Source organism: Fragaria vesca, unplaced genomic scaffold (genome assembly GCF_000184155.1).
Source record: "Fragaria vesca subsp. vesca unplaced genomic scaffold, FraVesHawaii_1.0 scf0513090, whole genome shotgun sequence".
NCBI classification, from domain to species: domain Eukaryota; kingdom Viridiplantae; phylum Streptophyta; class Magnoliopsida; order Rosales; family Rosaceae; genus Fragaria; species Fragaria vesca.
Window position 1 is genome coordinate 540,464 of NW_004443444.1, and position 14,455 is coordinate 554,918.

General features: G+C 37.7%; 2 pseudogenes across 1 annotated transcript; both read left to right on the plus strand.

The window, feature by feature from the left end:
* Window positions 1-7,029: 7,029 nt before the first annotated feature.
* Window positions 7,030-8,881, plus strand: LOC101305817 (annotated as a pseudogene). Its single transcript, XR_185498.1, has 5 exons — window positions 7,030-7,680; window positions 7,766-7,938; window positions 8,044-8,218; window positions 8,298-8,380; window positions 8,503-8,881. The product of XR_185498.1 is annotated as an NADP-dependent alkenal double bond reductase P1-like (transcript).
* Window positions 8,882-13,287: 4,406 nt separating this feature from the next.
* The window catches only part of LOC101306108, a 4,616-nt pseudogene continuing 3,448 nt past the window's right edge, over window positions 13,288-14,455 (plus strand).

Below are 14,455 nucleotides of genomic sequence, written 5' to 3' on the forward strand. Positions count from 1 at the left end.
CATGCATTCGATTTTTCGTTAGAAATTAATTTGGGGAAACATAAATATTTTATTTATTATTTTATTTTTGTCCACTCACTCTAACGTTATTAAATGTTTTCCCCTGGGCCCTTCGTTTTAAATTGCCCAGTCTGCAGAGTTCGGGTTGGATCTAGTAGGAGACGAGGCATAGTCACCCGCTTTTCGGCCAGTTTTCATCAGTAGGTTACCTGTTCAACCTACTTGTGTTTTCTTGCTTCCGCTTGTGTTTAGTAGCTCTGAATACTTTAGAATTTTTGTATTTTATGCGATGTTCAGAAGTGATAAATTAAGAGTGTAATTTGAAATTTTCGAGTTAGGGTTGTCCATCTGCAAGGGAGATTTTCTTAATCTTTTCAGTAAATTTTCCTTGGAGGTGGTCCCCGCACGACTTACTCTGGGTTTCAGGGTGAAATTCGGGGTGGGACGTGTCACAAATGGTATCAGAGCGGGGAGTAGACCCTTAGGTTGATCTATGAGAGGGGGGGGGGAGTTTAGCCTAATGGTTTACAGGGAATATACAGCAGGCCAATGGTTTACAAGTAATATACAGCAGTTACAATACATGTATGTACTACCAGTTAGTAGCTACTATGATATTGGGTATTAGTTTGAAGCTAATAGAAAATGATTCTTTTGTTGTCTTCTCTGGAAACAGAGTGTGGATGCAATTTCTTTCATTTGATCTTTTTCTGGATTAACAAGTCTGGCAATAGGTTCCTCATCTTGTTTGGATAAGAATCTCATAACACAATTTATTGTATGTGAATAAAGCATTTGGATTTTATTTAATGAGTGTGCGAATTTGAACCGATTGTTTGTATAAAGTGACTTTTGGAGGAAGAAAGTTATTTGAATGTGCAGAGATGCAGAGAACCAAATCTTTATTACTTGGTTCTTATCAATATAATATATGTCCAACTTATCAGTCCCTACATTGCATATTTGGATGATCTGTGGTATACTAGAACTGATGCACTTATATCTGATTTTTGTGCTTGATTTGAAACATATATAGATAGCCTGAGTTGGTAGCTGCTCCTATCAGTTTTGAATGTTTCATTTTCCACAAGGTTCTATATGACTGTCAACGTTTGATTGATTATTTATGACACTGAATTGTTGATAGTGTAATGGCTGGGTTTTGTTGTTTTTAACTGTGTCTAGAGGACTTGATGTACTGGGTATTTATTTGAACTATTATTTTTGTATATTCTTGTCAAACCTTTCCATTTTGTTAAAAAAAAAAAAGGTAAGGGATATCAGGTCTTGTGGTTAATGTGTCCTGATGCATTATCTACATTGTGAACTTCAGTGAGGTGGGTATGACCCTATCAACCTGATTAGTTATAGAAAGTTAGATGTGAATATAGATATGCCATGCACTAAATCCTTATTTATTTTTGTGGACCGTTGACTCTTTTGTTGAAATGTATGTCAATAATAATTTTGAGGAGGTTTATGAAAGGTACATCATACAGTGACCTCTTTAATATCATCAAGAATGTAAATGCAAGGTCAGAGACAATGAAGTTTTTCATAGGTATGATCATAAAGACGAATTTTTATTCTACTGGTTAGTTTTATCAAATGTGTTTTAAACCTTGTGATCCATATATAAATTGAAGTGGAAGTTTATTTAGTCCCATTACTTGCTTATTTAGTTCCAGTTCAACTTTTGCAAATGTGCAATTGCATTTATTGATATGTAGACATTTAGCATTGTTATGCAGAGACGAATGAATTTGTATGTATAAGTTCGACTTGACGTTTTTCATCGAATCGAGTTGAATTTTATACCATAGTCATGTACTATAATGATCATATCAGACGGTGAAATTTTCATTTTGTGAATTTTAGTCATCGGAATCACAACGTATCTATTAATGTGGTATAACTTGTTTAATAGGTTATATGTAAGTATACAACTTGGTGAACCAACAATAGAGAGAAAGCAAAAAAATATATATATATGGTGAAATAAGATGTGATCGGAATAGTGAAATACGGTTATGGTTGAAAAATCATATTTCGGGTAACGTCTGGGTGTCGATAAAAACGGTCAACCTTTTTTACGCTTAATCTTCCCTATGGTGAGTCTTATTTTCGGGAGGTAAACGTCTCCAAATTTTTACATGTGTGGTTACATCTCATCTATGTGAGAGTTTAACGTGTTGAAGAATCGACCAAACTAGGTCACGGAGAGGTAGGAAGAGCGTTTCCTTGTGATAAATGACGACAGATTAGGGTTGGCTGCTTCGATCGATCATCGAACGTTGCCGAATCGAGTTGAATTTCATATTGTAGCCATGTTTTACTATAAAGATCATATCAGACGGTGGAATTTTCATTTTGTGAATTTAAGTCATCGGAATCACAACGTGCCTACTAATATGGTATAACTTGTATAGTAGATTTTTATGGAAGTATACAACTTTGTCAACCAACTACATATTGGAAGTAAAATTTTCAAATATCTCGTGAAATAAGATATGATCAGAATAGTGAAATACGGTTATGGTTGACAAATCACAAATTTTTGATAATGTTTGGGCCCCGATTGACACGGTCAACACTATTTACGTTTATGCATCTCTATAGTGAGCCCTATCTTCGGGAGGTAATCTTCCCCTAATTTTTATATGGGCTGCTACATCTTATCTACGTGAGAGTGTGTGGCGGAATAATCGACCAAAATCATTCACAAAAAGGTAAATAAGAGTGTTTTTGTGTAATAAATGACGTTGATTAAGGGTTGACCGTGTCGATTGAAACCCAAACGTTATCGAAAATATGTGAATTTTTTTTCATAGACATATTTAAGTGTACTTAACACATCAGACGGTGAAATTTTCATTTTGTGAAGTTTAGTCATCAGAATCACAACGTGTCTACTAATGTGGTATAACTTGTTTAATAGATTATATGCAAGTATACAACTTTGTGAACCAACTACAAACAGGAAGCAAAATTTTCAAAAATTTGGTGAAATAAGATGTGATCGGAATAATGAAATACGACTATGGTTGAAAAATCATGTATTTCAGGTAATGTCTGGGTGCCGATAAAAGCGGTCAACCTTTTTTACACTTAATCTTCTTTATGATGAGCCCTATCTTCGGGAGGTAAATGTCTCCAAATTTTTACATGTGTGGTTACGTCTCATCTATGTGAGAGTTTAACATGTTGAAGAACCGACCAAACTAGGTCACAGAGAGGTAGGTATGAGCGTTTCCGTGTGATAAGTGATGATAGATTAGGGGACCGCTTCAATCGAGCCCCGAACATTGTCGAATCAAATTGAATTTTATACCATAGCTATGTTTTACTATAATGATCATATCAGACGATGAAATTTTCATTTTGTGAATTTTAGTCATCGGAATTACAACGTGCCTACTAATGTGGTATAACTTGTTTAATAGGTTATATATGTGTACAACTTTGTGAACCAACTACACACATGAAGCAAAATTTTCAAAAATCTCATGAAATATGATGTGATTAGAATAGTGAAATACGGCTATAGTTGAAAAATCATGTATTTCGGATAACGTCTGGATCCCGATAAAAGCGGTCAACCTTTTTTACGCTTAATCTTCCCTATGGGGAGCCCTATCTTCGAGAGCTAAACATCTCCAAATTTTTACATGTGTGGTTACGGCTCATCTATGTGAGAGTTTAACGTGTTGAAGGATCGACCAAACTGGGTCACAGAGAGGTAGGTAAAAGCGTTTTCGTGTGATAAGTGACGATAGATTAGGGTTGACCGCTTCGATCGAGCCTCGAACATTGTATCGAGTTGAATTTTATACCATAGCTATGTTTTACTATAATGATCATATCAGACGGTGAAATTTTCATTCTGTGAATTTTAGTCATCGGAATTACAACGTGCCTACTAATGTGGTATAACTTGTTTAGTAGGTTATATACAAGTGTACAACTTTGTGAACCAACAATACAGGAAGCAAAATTTTGAAAAATCTTGTGAAATAAGATGTGATCGGAATAGTGAAATACGGCTATGGTTGAAAAATCACAAATTTTCGATAATGTTTGGGCCCCGATCGACGCGGTCAACACTATTTACGTTTATGTATCCCTATGGTGAGCCTTATTTTTGGGATGTAATCTTTCCCTTTTTATATGGGCTGCTACATCTTATATACGTGAGAGTGTGTGGAGGAACAATCAACAAAAATAAATCACAAAGAGGTAAATAAGAGTGATTCCATGTAATAAGTGACGTTGATTAAGGATTGACCGCGTCGATCGAAACTTAAATGTTATCGAAAATATGTGAATATTTTACCATAGACATATTTAAGTGTACTTAACACATCAGACGGTCAAATTTTTTTTTTTTGAATTTTAGTCATTGGAACCACAACGTGTCTACTAATGTGGTGTAACTTGTTTAGTGAGTTATATACAAATGTACAAATGTACATCTTTATAAACCAACTATATATAGGGGTAAAATTTTGAAAAATTGGCCGTAGGATGTGTTCGGTATAGTGAAATACAACTATCGTAGAAAATTCAAATATTTTTTATAATATTTGGACCCCGATCAAGGCGGTCAACTCTTTCTACGCTTATGCTTCCTTTCGGGGAACCCTATCGTCGGGAGGTGAATTTCCCTAAATTTTTATATGGGCTACTACATCACATATATCATATATGTGAGAGTTTTTAGGTTGAAGAATCCACCAAAATAAGTCACAAGGGGATATGTATGAGCGTTTTCGTGTAATAAGTGACATAAATTTATAGTTGACCGCCTCGATCAAGACCCAAACGTTGTCGAAACTAAGTGAATTTTTTTCTATATCCATATTTAAGTATACTTATCACATCATACGGTCAAATTTTCATTTCGTAAATTCAGTCATAGGAACCACAACGTGCCTACTAAGGTGGTGTAACTTGTTTAGTGGGTTATACGCAAATATACCTCTTTATAAACCAACTATACATAGGGAAATTATTTTGAAAAATCGGCCGTAGGATGTGATCGGTATTGTGAAATATAACTATAGTAGAAAATTCAAATATTTTCGATAATATTTGGACCCCAATCAAGGCGGTCAACTCTTTCTACTCTTATGCTTCCTTATGGGAAACCCTATCGTCGGGAGGTGAATTTCCCTAAATTTTTTTATGGGCTACTACATCACATATATGTGAGAGTTTGTAGGTTGAAGAAACGACCAAAATAAGTCACAAGGGGATATGTATGAGCGTTTTCGTGTAATAAGTGACTTAAATTTATAGTTGAACACCCCCCCCCCCCCGACCTTGAGACCCAAACGTTGTCGAAAATAACGGTCGAATTTTTATTTCGTAAATTCATTCATAGGAACAACAACATGCCTGCTTATTTAAATATGTTTATCACACATTAGACGATATTTATACTTTTTTGTTTGTTTGACATGTTTGGCTAGTGAGCGCACCTTGAGTTTTGTAGGATTGCGCTTTTGACATCATGCTTGTAGAAAAACCACTTGGGTCTACTACAATACTTATATTTATTGTATATTACTTGTGAGGTTAACCTCTCATAATAATGATTATTTTCCAACAAAAAAAAGTATTCTACTCGTTCATTATATAAAAAAAAAAAAAAAAAAAATTAAAAACTAAACTAAAAGAAAATATGATAATTTTTTTCAAAAAGTTGAAAAGAATAGTGAAAAAATTAAAAAATTTCTAACCTAGTGTCGTCCAGGTGTTTCGAACACCTCTTGCCAAGATAATAGATACGTGGCTTTACCACTATGCCACAATTATTATTTAGCGAATTGACCTTCTAATATCTAAAATAAACATAGCAATACTAAGAGATTTCATAGCTTCACAGCCTATGATAGGCTGCCTATCGTTCTTTCTCTGCCAAAGTGCCAATCCTTTAGAACCAGAGTAGCAGGCTAGCAGCCAAGTAGAAATCGCCAAATCAACAAAATTTATATACGAAGAGATGAAAGTTTCATGAAACAATGGAAGACCCGTAGAAGGGAGCCAAGATTTTCGTAGCCTCCTCCGCCTCCGTTGAATCTCTGACTCAGTCTCCGAGACCACCAAGTGATCCCGCGAGTCTGCCGCCGAGGCCTCCACGAACCAATCAAATCGGTGGCCAACCACTCTTCAGCCTAACAGATCCAAATCCAAGTAACATCTTTTTGGTTCTTTCTACGACAGTTTCGACCTGCTACTCTTCTATGCTCGATCGATCCAGCATTCTAGCCACCCCCACATCAACGATAAGGATAGACACCGCGTCCTCTGCTAAAAGCCATGATTATGGCGGTGAACATGACTGGCCATGATTTTACTAAAAGCCAACGACCTCCTACTATTTTTTTCTTTTGGAGAGAGATATGGGTTTGCTGAAGAAATAAAATCTTATCCAAACCAAAATACATCTGTGTATTTACCCACATTCTCTTACCCCGTATTTACCTTAACCCCTAAATATTAACCCCGTATTTACCCCAACCCTATACGTATCAGATAACTCAGGTGTGGCCTCTGTCTCATCGACACGTGGACAAACATCTGGGTGCAGCACCCTCTGGGTACATTCTAGACGTCTCCGAAAGAAAGAAGCAAAAATGATAGTTGTAAGCGTCGGCATCTAATAATAGATGCGCAGCCCAGGGCTTAATACGGGAAGATGGGGGAACCTTCTCTTTTGCTTTGTTTTTTCTGGTAGTAACTAGCCGCTTCTCCATCGCCCTAGCTTCTTGCCTCCGTTTTACATTTTTACTCTTGTCAGATATGGGTCAAATATGTTACTGGAGGTTAAATGCTATGACAGTAATAATCGAAAATTTATATTTCTAGATGGGCATCAAGAACCTCAGGACCGGCTTTGATAGATGGTTGTCCTCTGCTTCACACTAGCTTACAGGCTCGACCGTAAACATCTTTCTCTTTTGTTTTTGGTCAATGAAGCATTTTATATGAATGTTATATCTCCAATTGATCGATTTCTGTACTTTACTTTCAATTTTCTGAACTTTTATATTGGTTTTGGCCTATTCTCAAATGAATCCTATATTTTTGTGGGTTCTTATGAACATGTGATTCGTTGTGTCTGTCATTTTCCTTTGTGCTTTATTCATTGTTAGGCCTTTCCAGCAACATTATAATTAGCTGAGACTTTGATAAACCCTTTCTAATCTTTGGTGGTTGTAAGGTATAAAATATTGGTTTAAGGATAATGAGCCATGATCGGCAGATATATATTGCACGAACAACAAAAATGTTCGGCTTTTAACTTTTTCTGAGGAGGATAATGATGATGGAGGCTATTTATATCCTGTCCTTGTTCGGCTAGTACTTCTGCATATATACCTTGTTTCATTGTGCCTTGCTTTCACAAAGAGTTGGTCACAAGGAGATAGCTAGTACCTTAAAATGGAGGTAACCAATAGGTACATCACCATAAAGACTCAGGTAGATGGAGAGCCCAAAGAGTCAGATTTCGAGCTCAAAACCTCAGCCCTTTCGTTGTCACTTGATCCCGGTTCTAATGACATCATCGTGAAGAATCTGTATGTGTCAATCGACCCTTACTAGCTAAACCGCATGAAAAGTCAGAGTTCATCCCAGAAAGCTATTGGTTTTGCTTCTGCCGTCAGTCCCGGTGAAGTAAGCTAGCAGCTATACAAAGCATTACTTGAATGATAGAAATTCTTCTGTTACAGATTGGTGTAATTTGTTTTTGTGATCACAGGATATTGATGCTTACGGTGTTGCAAAAGTTGTGGCTTCTGGGAACCCTGAGTTTGAGAAGGATGACTTGGTTGTGGGTCTCATCACTTGGGGAGAGTACAGTTTGCTAAAAGGAGGAAAATACATGTTGAGGAAATTTGATCCTATGGGATTCCCACTGTCTTACCAAGTTGGATCTAGGTATATAACCACTTTTAATGCCACAATTTCATGTGCTTGAACTCAAATAAGTACCTGTTTTTAATTAAAAAAAAGTATCAATTAATGTGCTTATTTTGCTGTTGTAGGTTTTAGTGGACTTACAGCATATAGTGGATTTTTCGAAGTATGCAAACCGAAGAAGGGGGAAAAAGTTTTCGTCTCTGCAGCTTCTGGATCGATTGGGAATTTGGTCGGACAATATGCAAAGCTTTTCGGTTGCTATGTTGTGGGATGTGCAGGAAGCAAAGAAAAGGTAACTTCACATAAGTTTTCAGGATGTACATTAGTGTAAGGTGAAATACTGAAGCTTAAGTTAGCCTTAATATATCTAGGTAGCATTGCTTAAGGAAAAGCTTGGATTTGATGATGCATTCAACTACAAGGAAGAGCCTGATTTGAAGTCAGCTCTCTTTAGGTAAATCACTCGAACATTTGATTCCCAAGGTTAAGGCAAACTAGTACTTCTTTGAGTTCAAGCACATGCAAGTGTATAACACACTGCGAATTGTATATGACTTATGTTTGATATACATGCAGGTACTTCCCTGATGGGATTGACATCTACTTTGACAATGTGGGGGCTGAAATGCTAGAGGCTGCGGTTGTTAACATGAACAGCTTTGGTAGGGTTGCTGTCTGCGGCGTGATCTCCGAGTACACTGATGCTTCAAAGCGAGCTGCACCGAATATGCTAGATGTCGTGTACAAGAGAATCAAAATCCAAGGGTTTCTAGCAGCCGATCATATGAGTGTGTTTCAAGATTTCCTTTCCACCACAACTGATCATCTTCGTACAGGGAAATTGCATGCACTTGAAGACATCTCAGATGGTGTGGAGAGTTTTCCTTCCGCTTTCATTGCACTTTTTCGTGGTCACAACACTGGAAAGAAAATGGTTAAAGTTGCAGAAGAATGAATAATATAGAATTAAATTCAGTTTACCCCATAAGGTTTGGGAGTAAGTTCATGTTAATCCCTGTACTTTCAATTTCATCAGTTTACCTCTCAAACTTTTGAATTTTCCTCAACCGTAACCAATGTTGTCAGGACCCACCTAGAATTTCACCCTGAAATCCGAAGTAAACCTTACGGGGACCACCTCTAAATAAAATTCTACCGAAAGTTCGGTATAACCTCTCTTGAAAATGGACAACCCTTGCTAGATAAAACACCTGTAAACATTTCTAAAAATTCAAATCCAACCTTATACTCCTAGTTTGTGCTCCCCAAAATTCACAGCACCTCCCAAAATCTTTAAATAATAAACTTGGGGTGATTCACACCTAACATTTCCATGGTTTTAGAGCAATTCTAATATTGAAGAAAAGTGTCTAACTATTTAAATGAGCGGAAGCTATACTATTGACTATGCCTCTCCATGTACGCCCAACCTCATCTATGCTAACCTGCAAACTGGGCAATTAAAACTGAAGGGCCCAGGGGAAAACATTTGAAAACGTTAGAGTGAGTGGACAAAAATAAAGTTTAAAAGAAACAAGTCTTTATGCTTTCTTGATTTAATTTCTATAGAGAAGCTAAGATACATGTGACAAGCTCGAAAGCTTTTAACTTAAAAATTGACAAAAACGTGACTAGCCTTGCTAGTCTCCCATACTTTATAATAAAGAGCCTCCTAGGCTCATATATATATATATATATATATAGAGAGAGAGAGAGAGAGAGAGAGAGATATTATCAGGTCCAAATATCCGTATTTATTCAAAAGGTACGGATTTTCTTAATTGACCCACTTTTAGATCATATTTTCTCATCTTAACCATTCACATTATAGGTATATATGAGTAGATCATCTCTACAAATTTTCAGCCAAATTGATAATCGTTAAGGTATCGAAACTATATGATTACAATGAACGAACCAAATTTGTTCAATAGGAACCGTTCGTGTAATTCACAAATTTGAATACCTTAATGATTATCAATTTGACTAAAATTTTGTAAAGATAATCTACTCATATATACCTAAAAGATTAATGGTTGAAATGAGAAAATATGATCGAAAAGTATGTCAATTAAGGAAATCCGTACATTTTGAATAAATACGGAGGTCCATATCTGAAAAGGTATGTATATATATATATATACAGGAATTCTCAGGTGTGGACATCCGCACCAAAGTTTTGGTGCGGATTTCCATTTTTGCACCACTTCCCGATCGAATTTCTTCAAACTTCCTTCTAGACATATCTAAATCATCTTGTGTAGATCATCTCTGCAAAATTTCAGCCAATTTGGTGATCGTTAAGGCCCTCAAATCGAAAACAAATCTAACGGACTAAATTGTGTCCAGTTCATCATCTCCTATTTTTTTCGATTTTGAGGGCCTTAACGATCACCAAATTAGCTGAAATTTTGCAGAGATGATCTACACAAGATAATCTAGATATGTCTTGAAGAAAGTTTGAGGAAATTCGATTGAAAAGTGGTGCAAAAATGGAAATCCACACCGAAACCTTCGGTGCGGACGTCCGTAGCCGAGAAGGCCTATATACATGTATGTATTTACACTGGTCATACTCTTTTTATGAATTGTTAAGAAAAATAGAAATTCATACAAGGCTACAACGCTTGCGTCCAACGCTCACGTCACACCATAATGGAATTTCAAACGCTACATCATTATGGCGGAAAAGACGGGTGTATATACGTACATATCCCCTATATGAATTCCTACTTTCATATAGGGATATGACGCTTGCATCCCACGCTCACGTCACACCATAATGGCGGCTAATTGCTACACCATTATTGACCCACCTCGAATTTTAACCTAAAACCCGGAGTAAATCCTGTGGGGACCACTTCCAAGGAAGATATTACCGAAAAATCGGCATAACCTCCCTTGAAAAATGGACAACCCTTTCTAAAGAAAACCTGTAAACACTTCTAAAATTTTCAATCCACCCTTAACTTCTGGAGCCTACGTGCTCCCCTACACAATCACCACCAATAATAAAATCATCTTCCAAAACAACACATAATTATCCAAAAAATAACATAAATCCTCCGTCAAATATTCTAAAATGTCAACAAGCCTTCGCCCACAACCGAAAAATAATATACATTAAACCCAAGTATTCAGAGCTACTAGACACTAGCGGAAGTAAGAAAACACAGGTAGATTAAACAGATAACCTACGGATGAAAAGTGGTGGAATTGCGGGTGACTATCCCTCGCCTCCTACTAGATCCAATCTGTACTCTGCAGACTGGGCATTTTAAAATGAAGGGCCCATGGGTAAACATTTAATAACGTTAGAGTGAGTGGACAAAAATAAATTATTAAAAATACTTATGCATTCCCATTTTAATTTCCAAAGAAAAATACACTACATGCGACAGCTCAAAAGCGCTCAACTTATAAACTGGCAATTTCACGACTAGCTCCGACTAGTCACCAACTCAAATAAAATGGAGTCTCTCAGGCTAAACTATATATAAACATATAGGCGTATGTATTTACACTCGTCAGACTGCTTGTATGAATCCTATGAACAAATTAGAAAAATAGAAATTCATACAAGGCTACGAGGCCAAAAATACCAAACTTCGGAAATTCACAAACCGCCAAAAATACCAAACTTCGGAAATTCACAAACCCATCCAAAACTCATCCGAAAATTCTATAATTCACATCAATATACTCCCCTTAATATTCCACATTTAAAACTATACAAAACTTCCAAACAGCGGCGGCCGAAGGCCGATTCCGGCGACCTCCAATGCCTATGAAATTTTGACAGAATAATCCTCTCATCATGCTCTACAACTTTCCTAACTAGCACAAACCCAAAATCCAAGCCTAGCTATGCTAATCGAACGAAAACATCCTAAAAGCCCTAGACCTTCCACCTCGAATTTCTCCTTACCTGAAGCGAACCAGAGTGAGTCCTTTTAGGGCAAGGCAGCTAGGTTGGAGACCTACCAAACAGTACAAGGCTTGCCCGGATTGGTGGCCGGAGGAGGGAGTTCCGGCGAAGGAGAGCTTTGGACAGCCGGAGGTTCCAGGCGTCGTTCCTCTCTCACGGCGGCGCTAGGGGGGCTGTCACAGCCTAGAATGGAAGCTGGGTTGGAGGCCGACCGAACAGGACCGGTGCGGTAGCGAGAGGACTCGGGGAGAGAGAGGACCGGGAAGGAAAAGAGGGAAGAGAGAAATGGGTTTGGGCCTCTAACCCCAAACCGGCCAACACCCTTATACACCAAAACCCAACTCTAAAATTTACACCCCAAAATAAAATACCCTATTAAAAATTACCTTTTAATAGCTAAAATTTACCATTTTTACCGTTGTCACATTTTTCTCCTACGAATAATTCTCTGCAAATAACCGTCCCCCAAACCCCTCTAGGGACCAATTAAATTATAACCTCAATGACGGAGACGGTAAAATTTTTATTATACCCAAGCTAGTAAATAAGGTAAAAATTTAAGGGTCGGGATGTGACAATTATGACTAAAAAGCACGTATGGCTAGCTAGCATTTATATACACTAGAAGATGATCGTGAGCAGAACTGTGGATCTAACCCTGGTTGAGAAGAACAGAATATGCAAAACATTAAGGACCCTATTATGAGATGAGTATTGAGGCCATTAACACATTAAAATGGAATCATGCCTCATAACGCAAATCTTTTCAAAATGGGTGTGCTAATGAACAGGCAATAATAACAGAACGAAACAATCTTTCCAATAAAGTAACATTATGTCTTAAGAAACAATATCCAAACGGCCAAACTAAGTAAAAGCTAACACATGTATCTCTTCTAGCCTTATGAGTCCTCGTATAGTGAAGAACTAGCTTTCATCAACGCGCTTGCGCGCGTGCGAAAGTACGGTTTTGTCATTATCATTTTATGTGTTATAAATTAAGTGATATTTTTCCTAAGGAAAAAAAGTCCAAACCGTATCTGACCTTTTAACAAAGCAAAACTTTGGTATCCCACCTTTCAAAAACTTCAAAACGGTATCCCACCTTTTGACTCCGACATAAGATCGGTATCTGGGGCTAACGGGGGACGTTGGCTCCGTTACGGAAACATATTAAATTCAAATTGTAAAAGGTATTTTTTTCTAATCACCTAATAACCTTCAACCCACCTTAACTCTATAATCTTTCCCTTATTCTCCATCTGCCTCCAACTCTCTCTCTCTCTCTCTCTCTCTGTAGAACGACTCTCTCTCTCTCTACACGAAAGAGAACAAATATAGGTCTGCGACCATCTCCTAGGCAAGTTACTGTTGAGCTCTTTGAATGATAAGCGAGTGAGATGGTAATATATTGAGCATGATGGCATTCAAGCATGGCCTTCCACATCCTGGTCAATCTGCACAGCATGTCTACAATATTGGTCAAGGGATGATGAAGGAACTCATTCAACTGTATGCATCTTTTCTATCTTTCATCTGCTAAAATAATGTAGTTTCTTGTTGGTTGCATATTTGCGCACACAAAACAGATGTGATTATTGTAACTGCAAATTGTAATGCATGCTTATGTATCTGCAGCCACCAACAAGCCAAAATGTTCCTAGTGCTGGAGAAGTGGTGTCTGTCGCTCAGGAAGTAGTCATGACCATGTTATCCAAGGGATATGTGCTGGGAAAAGATGCATTAGCCCAGGCGAAATCATTTGACGAGTCTCATCAATATTCAGCGACTGCAGCAGCCAGGGTTGCTGAGCTGAGCTGAGTGAGAGACTTGGTCTCACTGATAAGTTCTGTGCAGGTGTAGAAGCTGTTAAATCTGTGGATGAGCGGTACCATGTATCAGAGCTCCACAAATCCGCGATATCAAAGACTGGAAGGAAAGCCGCAGAAGCTGCAAACGTTGTGGTAAACAGCAGCTACTTTTCTAAAGGATCCCTTTTGCTCTAAACCAAGCTGCTAAAGCTACAGTTGATTTGGGTGGTCGTGGTGGCACGCAATAATGTGTCATTCAGTACAATTCATATCTCATGTAACATTGTAATTAGGCCGTAGTTTGATACTTTCTGACTTTGGTGTTGATATATGTCACAATCTGGTTAACATAAAGCGCACAAGGATTGAAGTTGAAGAGAACAGGGCTAAATCTAACTGTTTCTATATGAAATATTTGTTCATATACTCGACTGGAAAACAAGAGGTCACCTTCGGTGCGTTAACGCATCCATGCGTTAACCACATGACATGTTGCTTCCGGTTTCTCGCCCCACAGTGACCTTTTGCTTCCGGTTTCCAAGCAACGTGATGACCTTCTCTACCCGGTTGGTCACAATTCAAATCCCAATGTCAAAGCACTGTTCCGCTCCCTCTCTCTCTCCCTCTCTGCCCCTTCTCTCGACCCAAAACCCTAATTCCCAATTCCCAAATTGAAATTCCCCTAAACTACTAGAAACCAACCCCTAAACCCTCTCTCTCAGGCCCTTCTCTCTCTCTACGAAAACCCTTAACTTCCCCTAACTTTTAAATTACCACATTAGTCATTAGT